Source organism: Montipora capricornis, chromosome 10 (assembly GCF_036669925.1).
Source record: "Montipora capricornis isolate CH-2021 chromosome 10, ASM3666992v2, whole genome shotgun sequence".
Lineage (NCBI taxonomy): Eukaryota > Metazoa > Cnidaria > Anthozoa > Scleractinia > Acroporidae > Montipora > Montipora capricornis.
This window is the reverse complement of record NC_090892.1, coordinates 7,376,782-7,389,281: the sequence shown is the minus strand read 5'-3', so window position 1 is coordinate 7,389,281 and position 12,500 is coordinate 7,376,782. Positions and strand designations below refer to the sequence as shown.

General features: G+C 38.7%; 1 protein-coding gene across 1 annotated transcript in view; it reads right to left on the bottom strand.

Moving 5' to 3' along the window:
* Nucleotides 1-5,901, bottom strand: part of LOC138022336 (sphingosine 1-phosphate receptor 3-like) — a 7,719-nt gene extending 1,818 nt beyond the window's left edge. The window contains exon 1 of the mRNA XM_068869452.1: nt 5,830-5,901. The gene's annotated coding sequence lies outside the window, so the exon portion shown is untranslated. The remainder of the gene's footprint in view (nt 1-5,829) is intronic.
* Nucleotides 5,902-12,500: the final 6,599 nt, after the last annotated feature.

Genomic DNA, 12,500 nt, shown 5'->3' with positions numbered 1-12,500 from the left:
GTTAACACCTCGATGAAATTTGATCGTCAGGGACTGTTGGCAGCGACTGACGTTTCGACAACCTAAGCGGAGATCATCTTCAGAGTCAATTGCAAAGTGACGATTGGAATTTCGAACGAATGTAGTGATGCTTTGGTCTGTGTTGTGATTGGTAGTTGGAAAGAAACTAACCCAACTACCAATCTCAACGCAAACCAGAGCATGACTACATTCGTTTAGTTTCCAACCGTCACTTGACTCTAAAGATGACTTCCGCTCAGGTTGTCGAAACGTCATTCACAGCCAACAGTTCTTCCCAGGACTCTTTTTCACCCAGACGATCAATCAAGGTAAGTAACTCGTGGGTTCAAATCATTTTGACAAAACGCTCAAAGTTATTCACCACTTATTCGATTTCGTAACTGAGGTAAATAAATTCGCAAGTTTTTCCACACAAGTTGAATAAATAAAGGGTGAAGCCGAAAACATATCCATAAGGGAGATTACGAAAGGACGACGTCGACGGATACGAGTCTGATACGAGAACGTTATCTAAAAGTACTATTTCACGATAATCTCTTGTTTCACGCAATTGCAGTAATTTCGTGATTACTCTAATTCATTCGGCCTGAAAAGTGAGTATCAACATTCCAAGAATAAAGTTGGTGGATGTTTGGAGAGAAAGCTAGAAACTTCGCGTTTTCGTGTTTTCAGGGCTTTTTCACAGCCAAGAAGAGTACCAAAATGTAAAACGAAGACAACTGATATATATATATATATAGTTTCATGGCCTTCTCGTAGCTAGCCGTCTTCCTCATTCTTGCGTAGGCTCCCTATTTAGATTACTGTATGCCAGTTTGCCTCCTTTCGGTTACTACTTGGCCACTCACTCCCACGTTTTAGCAATCAGAGCGTACGAAAAGCTCTATTTGCTTGCGACCATGTTGTTGTCTGTAAACAAAGTTGCTTTTTCAGGAATTGAACTCCATTCTTATTCAAAGATCTTGAATTATCACCCACTACCGAAATGATTCCAATCAAGGAAACCTATTTTTTGACATCCAGTTTGGTCGGAAGTGACTGACATTTTTCTAATCACCTCACAGTTAGCAGAGCAAAACGCACCAGATGTTGTATATGCAGGGGCACCCAACGACCAATTTGTTGTAAAATGTATTATTATACCCCAGTTAATGAAAATAAATGTTGTTAAGGCATTTTCAGGTGTTTTTCAGTGTTGCTGGGAAAACATTATCTGTTCCTTTTTCCCAGCAAGGCACACAAGAAATTTCCCAGCCAGCTAGATAAAATTGGTTGGTTTCCCAGCCAGCTGATCAAATTTATTTCCCAGCTAGGAATTCCGCGCGCTTTCAAATCCCTCGATCCAAAACGACCGAACAAAAGCGACAAAACGGGGACAAAACAGGTTTTTTCCGCAAGTGCAATCACTCTGACCAGCCGTTGTATGTTTGTGACTACTCTCTGGGATCGGAGAGGGAAGGGGTTCTTTTTTTTTTTATTTTTTTATTTTATTTTTTTTAGTCGTCCTCAGTCTTCAGAGTTTCTACAGCCAGCTCGGGTTGAAATGCTAGAAAAAGTCAGTAATTCCCAGGCAAAACCTCTATCAATAACAAAATTTCCCAGTCAGCTCATCGAAACACCTGTACTTTTGCCAGCCAGCAAGATTCCTCTGGGGAACAGATAATGTGAGGAACAGATTCGTTGGGTGCCCCTGTATATGTTGTCGTCGTATATTTTAGGGATTAAAAATTGTTTTAAAATTAAAAGTTCTCTTGGAGTGTTCAGCCTCAAAAGGTCCACAGCGGGAGCTTTAAAGGTACCTTTTAGGGTATTGAGCCGAAAAATTATGGCAGGAGACATTTGACAATTTTTAATTTTGTCTAATTAAAACCCATAATTTGGTACCTCTTAGGGGTGAAAAAAAAATTCATGCACGCCCACAAGACAGGATCTACCTACCTTTTAGGGGTTCCTTTCAATATTTCCGACGGGCACCCCCCGTCCTTTCTATATGGGCGTGCCCCACCCCACGGAAAAAAAGAACTTGCCGGTACTCGAACACGGAGCCTCCAGATCGATAGTACTGTATTTTCACCTCTACACTACAACGACAAACAGCAACGCAGTTCTATTCATTATAACAACTCGATCGATATCCATGTATAGAGCGAGTTTCAATCGAGTGTCGTAAGAGCTTCTGCCTGAGAGACCGGGGCAGACTTGGAAATGAAGGTCGGCCGATTTCACTTAAAACTGGTACACAAAGTACTTATGTCGACTTATAGACCGTATTCATAAATGGCGGCCAATTTATAATTCTTTTGTCGAAGTGCAAATTAGCCTACCAAGCCTCGATACCATACAGTGAATTGAAAAGAATTCTTGCTCTAAAATGAGGCTTGATAGGCTAATTTGCACGTGGACAAAAGAATTATATATGTGACCGCCATTTATGAATAAGGTCTATGTAATATGCCAAAGTTTCAGCTTCAACGACTTTTTTTAGCTGAGTTCTGGATATCAGCCCCTCAGGGGTCCCCAGAGGCTGATTTTCAGTGCAATTTTGGCCACTTTTAAATCTCTCTTTTAGCAACATGAAATTAATTTAAGGCAAAAACAAGACCATCCTTGTAAAGCCCTATCCTTAGGCTTTTATGGATGAGAACATTAGGTCATGGAAATGTTTCGCTAGCCTGTGGCTGTTATGACAACTTGGTCATGTTTGAAGCATATGGGAAGCAACCGGAAATGGCCTGTTTTTCAGACCAAATATTTTCCATGCCCATATTTTATATCTTGAGGTCTTAGTATCCCTGCAAAGTTCAGCCCTTAGTTTAGTAATATCAAGAAAAAAATACTAAGGTTGAGGCTTTTTACTAAGAAAAAAACTTACGAGAAGATGACTAACCAGACCACTTCCGGTTAAAGTTTCAACAAAGCGTGTCTGCAAAAATCATCCATTTAATTTCGATTATCTTTTTTCCTTCCAAGTTATGGTTAAAAGAGACTCTGAAGTTAATTGTCACCGAAAGACTTGCCGTTAATAAGAAATTTCTATGTGATTGTTTTAGGACCGATCAGATAGTGGTCCGACAGCGGTTATAAATTTCTTGAAAGAAGTCTTGAAAATTACGGACAATACAGCCGCTGCGAAAACAATTTATTTACCTAACAACGCAACTCTTGCCGGTAAATCACAATGCAAAATTGCATCTTTTTCGTACAAACTGCAATGTTGAGTTTATCTCCTTTGTTCAACTCGTTCAACGTATCACGTCTGTGGCCCGTAGTAATGAAGCGCTAATTAAATCAGGATATAAGCAAGCTTTGTAGTTCCATTCAGTAGTACTATAACCCACCTGTTTGGGCTTTAATATTTTCTGAAGAAAAAAGAACTTATCGCTCTCTTTAAAAGCAACCACAACATCTGTCGTGACACTACTTGAGAATCGTTTGGAACCTTTAAGAAATTTCGAATATAATTCAAGCTAATCGTCTAACACAAATTGCAGTCACTCTTCCAGTCTATTTGCAAAGTGTCTGGATAAATTCACTTACAAAAAACGCTTACCTGGCTTCACTTTTACAGACATGCCCCTTCCCTACAATCCCTTAAAAGAAAATTTATAACCGCTGTCGGACCACTATCTGATCGGTCCTAAAACAATCACATAAAAATTTCTTATTAACGGCAAGTCTTTTCGGTTACAATTAACTTCAGAGTCTCTTTTAACCATAACTCGGAAGGAAAAAAGATAATCGAAATTAAATGGCTGATTTTTTTGCAGACACACTTTGTTGAAACTTTAACCGGAAGTGGTCTGGTTAGCCATCTTCTCGTAAGTTTTTTTCTTAGTAAAAAGCCTCTACCTTAGTATTTTTTTCTTGATATTACTAAACTAAGGGCTGAACTTTGCAGGGATACTAAGACCTCAATATATAAAACATGGGCTTGAAAAATATTTGGTCTGAAAAACAGGCCATTTCCGGTTGCTTTCCATATGCTTCAAATATGACCAAGTTGTGATAACAGCCACAGGCTAGGGAAAAATTTCCATGAGCTAATGTTCTCACCCATAAAAGCCTAAGGACAGGGCTTTACAAAGATGGTTTTGTTTTTGCCTGAAATTAATTTCATGTTGCTAAAAGAGAGATTTAAAAGTGGCCAAAATTGCACTGAAAATCAGCCTCTGGGGACCCCTGAGGGGCTGATATCCAGAACTAAGTTTAAAAAAAGTCGTTGAAGCTGAAACTTTGGCATATTACCTAAGTCGACATAAGTACGTTTTGTACCAATTTTAAGCGAAATCGGCCGACCTTCATTTCTAAGTCTGCCACCGATCTCTCAGGCAGAAGCTCGTAAAACCAAAACCAAAGTAGTTATTTTGGCCAATCAAAAAGGACGGAGACAATCCAGTAAACCAATCAAAACTCGAAGTAATTACACGTAGCCAACACAAAGCGCGGGAAAATGTGCACGCGCGAGCCACGATTGGTTTTGGTCTCACTTCTGATTGGTTGAAAAAGTGGATCGAGAACTTTGAACCAATCACTGAGTGAAGAAATGCAAAACCAAAGCAATTCGCTAATTACTTTCCACACTCAATTGAAAACCGCTCTAATAGCAAAAACTATCCTTTGTCGTTGCTGACCCTAATTCTTCCCTAGGCTTAATTTAGGCTCCAAAAAAAGTTTTTTCGGTTCATCTGAGTGCGTATTCAACCTAGGTAAAAACAGAAACCCATAAGGGTTGAAACGTGTAACGCGCGTTCACAGCTTCCGAATATTCAGTGCGAACTGATTGGTTGAATGTTTCAGTGCTAAGTACCATATTTGGAAACCCCTCGCTGTTGTTGTTCCAAATATGGTACTTAGCAAATTGAATATTCGGAAGCTTGTTTCTCAGCACACAAGGGGCCGTTACACGTTTAAACCCTTATGAGTTTCTGGTAAAAACGAATTCAACCTGTAACGGGTTTTGACCGGCAACAAATATACTAACAAAATAAATAACAATTTTCTTGCTCTCCTATAGGTGCGAAACCTTTTCTGGTGTCTTTGTGACGGTAAAGGCGCTAATGTTGTTTTCCATGAAGACAACATGTAACGCCATGATTATCCAACGATGCGACAGGTGTCTTGGTGTATTTCGATAAAATTAAAAATATCAACTCATTTTCGAAATCGGTAACATTTTGTGTAGTAAAGTTAACAGAGGCTTGCGGGCGATAAAAGTTAAAACCAAATAAATTAAAACCTTTTTTGGTTTGCTATATAGCGCGTTTTGAGGTTTTTCAGTAAAGATAGCTTTTTCCACCTGCCTCGTGCTAAACATTTAACAGCTCTCTGTCCTTCCAGACAGCTCAAACGTAGAGTCCAGTTTTTTGACATTATAGAAAGGCAAATACATATAAAGAATGAATATCTAAATACCAGTTTGTAAATTCTTATGTCCGATAAGGTCGTCTTTTATCGAAACGTTGTTGCCAAGTTCACTTTGTTTTTTTGTTCAGTCTCTTTTTTTCCTCTTTTTTCGCTAAGCGGAATTCATTTTAGTAAAACTAATTTTAGTGAAACTAAATTTTCTCGTAAGTTACGATTCGGGCCAAAGTTTTCCCCAGCTAAGCTCTTGGTCTATAATTTTGAAATATCCTCGAAGAGTTAAACCTTGCCCTAATTAAGGGCTAAAAGCGTACAATATTTGGCCCATACAGACGAGTACTGTCTTAACTTCTGGATGTATCGGCTTACCAAGTTTCAGGCCCTTTATCTTAAACAGAATATTACGTTTTATCTATGATATAAGAACATAAGATGCATTCAACTTACACGACGACGTTTTCTCGAATATTGCAAACTTTCACCGTGAAGAACCTTATTTCATTCGACACTATTTGTTTTTTTTTTTTTAATTAATTGATCGTGTCGTAATAATTGTCGATAAATTTGCATGAAAATAGCCATATTTTCTTTTACAAATTAGTTGGTGCGTATCAATTACATATCTATCGTTGCTTTGGGGAATTGCCTTCGATTTTGTTAAAACTCCTTGTTGTCTATTTTACTTATAATTAGGTCGTCCAAAAGTCCTTAAGGTGCTACTGTGACGAAATTTGCATCTTCCCTATCTAAGCCATTTTGGCACATAAACACGTAGTCTGTGCGAGAAGAAGAATGCTGTTTACCATTTTCAAGAGATATTTTCTGGAGATATTCAAGTTTTCTTAATATGCAAATTAGCCAAGTGATGACGTCATAAACCCAACCAAATTTTGATCAAGTATGATGGAGAAAGATATCTCAGCCAATTTGTATCAGAAGTGCTTGGTTCTTTGCACTAAGATTCTAGTAGATGTGTTCCACAATATGAGCATACCATTTTTGTTTCCATGGAAACATACTGGGTTCCAGACCTCCCTGACATTAAGAGCTTTGCAGACCACCTTTGGCGTTCTGTTTTGATATTTGCAAATGGTGCCTCTTCTGCATGATCTTGCCAGCATATAAAGATGTTAGGTCATGTTTGTGGCCTTAGTAAATGTATTTCTAGCCTGAGATCACCAAAATATTGAAATCAGGTTGGAGGGGACTGGAAAAGAGTGAGTTGCCATGGGAACCAATTTCTTTACAGTCATAGGTGTGTTGCCTTCAGAACTATTAGCTCACCAAGTTTCAATGGTCTCTGTTGCAAATTGACCGAGATAGCTCTATTTATATTCTTGATGTTCTATTGGGTCTGGTGAATGACGTCATCAGCCTTCTCATTTGCATATTTAACACATTTTTCAAACTTAAATATCTCCGGAACCAATGCAGATATTTCCAAACGGTAAACAGCATTTTTAATGCTTTATGGTACTCTATGTGATAAACTAAAAAACTCAAGGGATAAAAATTTGATCACAGCAGCACTTTAATTAACTCTCTCAAATGCAAAAACAAGTTAACCGACGCACGATTTTACTCATCTCTCGGTCATTACATGCATAATTGATCTCTTCCACTAAGGGCTTTTCAGGGCCGGCAAAACACACTCAACGAAACGACAGAACAGAACAAGAACAACTGTTGAGAATCCCAACTGGCCGCAGGCAAACCAGTTGGCTATTAACAAGTGCAGCTGAGAAGTTGAACTAGGAACTACCAGGATCAAATTTAACTAGACCCTCCTCGTGAGGGTACACTGGGTTGGCTGTGGTACGTGCAGCGTTCCAGGCAATTATTTTCAAGTTGGGGGGTCATTACAGGCGCGGATCCAGGGGAGGTGACATGGGTGAATTTTCACCCCCCTTTTTCTGAGCCGTCCTTCTCTCTCTTTTTTTTCTTATCCCTGAAACACCTCAACCAGGCTTTGGTTCTATTACATTATTACAAAAATTCACCCCCCATTTCAAAATCCTGGATCCGCGCCTGCATTAAGACTATTTTAGGGGTCACCCAGAAGTCATACCTTTGGCTTACAGGTTCGTTCGACGAAACAGATCCTTTTTACGTGGAATGCCGAAGGCATACCACGTCTTAAAATCGGGCTGGTGCCAAATTTTATTTTTTTTGTTGATAGTCACAAATGTGCATACGCCACGGATATTGAATTAAGCTCCGATCTGGTGAATTTACCCTTATACCCTTCAGTATATTCGAACTTCCCTGCCCCAATTAGAAACCATATACTTTCCCTGCATTTCGCGATATGTGCGCGCGTTAGACCACTCGGGCACCGTGACACAGTTCTTTTGCAACGACTAAAAGCGGTCGAATCTTTCCGCCGGCCTTGATTGACACAGTATTAAAATATTCGATAAAGTGGACAGATGTTTTTTCTTTGAGAAAGACAAGCTTTAAAGGTAAGAAGAATTTTCTACGTTATTTCTAGATCTTGCTTCGTAATTATACTTGTATGTTCCGCTGTGAACATTACGGTATTTTGCACAGAACGAATACTTCATTAGAAGTATTTTGCATAGCACGAATACTCCAATATTTCTTGGGAACCGGTTTGTTCAGCCGTTTTAACGTAGAAAGAAAATAAGAAAATAGCTTTCAACGGCCAAACAAAATAAAAAATGAAATCAAGTTTAAAAAAAACGAATTACTGATTTTCGTTACGGGGACTTCGCAGCGGTCCCCCATCCAAGTACTAAACTCATTCGGAGGAGCTTAACTTCAGTTGTCACCTGGGCTAACATCAACGATTGAGATCTTTGTGTTAAATTCGCACATGTATCTTGTCGAACTTTATTACTGGGTTGCCTTATAAGGCAAACCCAGTCGAGGTCTTCGTTTAGTTTGTTTGTTTTCTTTTTTTTCTTTTTTTTAGTTTTTTTTTTTTTTTCCGTGTCGGTAAAAGTCTTGCCTGTCACTCCCCTGGTAAGTGGTGTCTTTGTGTATAGAGCCTTCTGGGCGTATTTTCTTAGGATCGAGAGGGTAGTGGAACTGCGTAGATTTCTCTGGTGGGCACAGTAGAATCATTAACTTAGCCTGCAATGGCGTCGAAAGTCATGCAACGCGAATGGCGTTTTAGTGGATCCTTAAACAAAATATACCCTTATGGAGCTCAATAATGGAAAGTCAGTTGGATAAACTAGGCATGAATCTCAAAAGCGACGAGTACTGGACCTCGACAACAACCTATCGCCCGTCGAGACGAAATCAAAGTGAGCAGTATTTACCTGAAGTACATGGTAATTTGACACAATTGAGTTTCTTGTCTTCACGCACGCAATGAAATAGGAAGACGTTTTCGGCTCTAAGAGCAAATATGTTGTTTGTTTCAATAAAATTATCGCTGGAAAAGGATTCTGTGGTATTTTCTGCCTTTGTGAATTATAATATCATGTTGTGTATTGAATTTTCGAGCTTAAGGTTCAAATGTGATATGGGAGAAGTTTTTTAGTATTGCTCTGTAAGCAGGAAGGGTTCACAGGCCTGTTGGAAGCGTGCTTGAGTTTCAACAAAATGAGCCCCAAAATCAGTGAAAACTTGTGACGCAGATGAATAATAAAGTAGCTGCTATTTCCAAAATGATGGAATTACCTGGTGATAAATAACGTCGTACGTGTCTTGGAGGGTAAATTTTGACTTTGCATAAATAAGAGTTGGGCGATTGTGATCTTTGTTTTGACTTCGCTCATTTCATTGTCAAACTTTATAACACTTGACAGAAAAAGAAACTTACAAAAACCCGATATCTTGCCATCATTTGACACAGATGCTTCACTGTTTGGCGAGTAAACATACAGCGGTAACTTAATCACGGCGCCCGCTGAATTCCGGCCATGTCACTTTCGATTTTGCAATTTACTTGAACGTAGCAAAAATCTCCCAAAATGTTTGTCGCTGATCGTAACTTTTTATATTCTATATTCACGGTTCAAAATTAATGTTGTTTTGATGTCGTAAATATTTTATTCTCGATCGACCGTCCGGGAAACTTCCTTCTGCTCTTTCTGAAAACTGTGTATCAATAGTTATTTGCTTTTTCATCAATATTTGTTTTGCATAAAGCAAGCTAACAAGATCTGTACCTTGCTGAGTTCGCATTTGTTAGAGTTAATAGTATTTTCGGTCCGATGCTTCCGTTTTTAGAGGGGTACATTATTTTGGTCTCCCATCCAAACACTAACCCCGCCCGGCAGGGCTTAACTTCAGTGAACTTTAGTATTAGAAAGCCGTCAGATGCTCAGAGGGCACACTTGTGGTAAAACGAAGTTGTGAGGGAACTTGAAAATTATCAACATGTCAGCCCAGAAGCCAATGTTTCTCACTTCTCTTTTATTTGTTATTCTTCAGAGACTGCAATGCTGTATTTCAATACCACACAATTCAGTGCCTTCTGATTTTCTGTAGCACGTACCACAGGCAACCCAGTGTATGCTTCACAGAAGCATCTCGTTAAAACTTGAAAGAAAAAAAGTAAACTAACAAAAACCCGGTGTCTTGCCGTCATTTTGTCACAGATGCATCCTTTGTTTCGTGAGTTGTCAGTATTCTGACACGCAAGGTAACTTGATCACAGGCGGCCGCTAAAATCCATGTCACTTTCGATTTTGTGATTTTACTTGTACGACCAAAAGTACGATAGAAAAATTGAACTCAGATTGAACGTACAAAAATCTCCCGAAATGTTTTTCGCTGATGGTAAGTTGTATTATATTCGTGGCACAAAATTTATGATGGCTTCATCTCGCAAATTGTCTTATTCTCGATCGACACTTCCTAAAAGTTCGTTCTGCTCTCCTTAAAAGCTACATATCAATATTTATTTACTTTTGCGTCAATATTTGTTTTGCATACATGTAAGGTAGGCTAACAAAATCTAAGCGATCAGGACATGGGAAAACTTTGGTAAAAAAATTGTGGGGATATGGGATTTTTGGCTGGGGGGAGGGGGGGAACTGAGGGGATGCGGGATATTCTTTAAAGTAGGAGCGCATTGCGTACGTGTGGTAGTGCAGTAACTAGACAGTGTTTTCTCGAGAAGCGATCACTAGGGTTTTTTGTTTTCGTGTTTGATAGTTTTTTGTTCAGCTCGAGTGTAGAATCATAACGAACTTTTGTAGTTTGTGAGAACTATTTACTACTTGTAGCTTTTGTTGAGTTTTGAATCGATAATAGAAAGAGTTTTTGGCGATTTCAACCCAGACTGGACTACTGGATTTAAGCTTTTTTCTTGACGAGATTTCAAGTTATTGTGAAACGTTTCGTACCAAGTTACTCTGATACTGAAATCAAGATTATGGAATTGTAAAACTAGAACTTTGGACTGGACTATAGAACGCGCAATTACGGAATTTTACATTTTTTAGCATTCTGAGAAATGGAGTACACATGTTGTCTTCTTGTCTTCGTCACGGCAGATTTAAACAGTTTGCAAGAAACTAAACCAGGATTACGGGACCGGAATTCGAATACATGGCCCGGTTGTTCGAAAGCCGATTACCTTAATCCAGGATTAGCGTAAACTTTTGTTTCATGTTTTCAACTTTTTGGTGAAAGTTTCCTTTGCTTATTGACTTCTTCTAATGTAAAGTTTCACGGAATATCAGCCTTGAACAGCATTTGAAAGTAGAGAATAAAACTCGTTTGTTCATTTTTAACCTGAGATTAGCATTAATCGGCTTTTGAACAACTGGCCGAGGATGATAAGTTGTTGAACTGTGATCTGTAATAAGTTTTTCGAATGATTTAAGGCTGATCTTGTAATTTTTGGATGAACGGAGTTAAGGAAGGAGGTAAAACTGTAGGATTTAAATAAAACCTCATTCCAAAAAATAAATAAATGAAAGATCCCGTATCCCGAGAACCCGCTAATAGGGCTTCCTTGTTTAGTAACATTAATAATGAGTTTTTACAACAGACAACTTCAAGTTATATCACAGATGTATCTTTCTGGTAATCTCTCGCCATTTTCCGATGTCTACCTGTACTTGAAGTTCACTGTAAGTGGACAATTTGTGTTAACTGTTTGCGCATTCCACGGATACGCCTTTGGAGGCGCCTTGTCTGAGGTTAAAAACCTGGCTACCGGCCTATTAATTAATCATTTGTCAGAAAGAAGAAATTCCTGTCCTCTTTAAAAAAATTGACACGCATTGCTTACGTGTGGTAGTGAAGTAACAAAGCGATTTATTCCATAATGTCAACTGAGCTGTGTGTTGTCTTCCAGGAGATTCAAGTTTTCCTTGCGTAATATGTAGCTCTAGCAGTGCACGATATTGTTTGGGTATTGTCTATCATTGTAGTGCCATGGTAGAAGTCTTGGGTAAATAGCCTGAGAAGACATGTGGTTACTAGCAAAGTACTGAACCCAGAAAGATTGAAGAAAATAAAAGGGAATCGAGAAACATTGGCTTCTGGGCTGACAAGTTGATCATGCAACTTCTTTCCACCACAAGTGTAAGCATGCACCGACAGCACCTGACAGCTTTGTGAACATAGATAAAAGCTGAATTCAAGCGCTGTCCGGAGGGGTTAGTTATTGGATGGGCTACCTAAGAAATATACCACTCAGTAACAGAAGCAAAGGACTATTTTAATTCTATTTTAATGCTTTCAAATGAGAACCAAGCAAGATACAGATTTTGTTAGCTTGCTTTATGCAATACGTACAAATATTGATGTAAAAGTAAATAGATATGGATACACAGTTTTTAAGAAGAGCAGAAGGAAATTTCAGGACGGTCGATCGAGAATAAAATATTTTGCCATCGGTAACAAAATTCACGACATGAAAACAACATTAATTTTGAACCACGAATATAAAAAGTTACCATCAGCGAAAAACATTTTGGGAGATTTTAGTTGTTTTGTTGTAATTGTACTTTTGGCTGCACCGAGTAAATCGCACATCGAATTCAGCGGGCGCAGTGATCAAGTTACCGCGGCATGTTTACTCGCGAAACAGTGAAGCATCTGTGTCAAATGATGCCAAGATACCGAGTTTTTGTTTTTGTTAGTTTTTTTTTTCTTTCAATTGTTATAAATTTTGACAAGAAATGTGC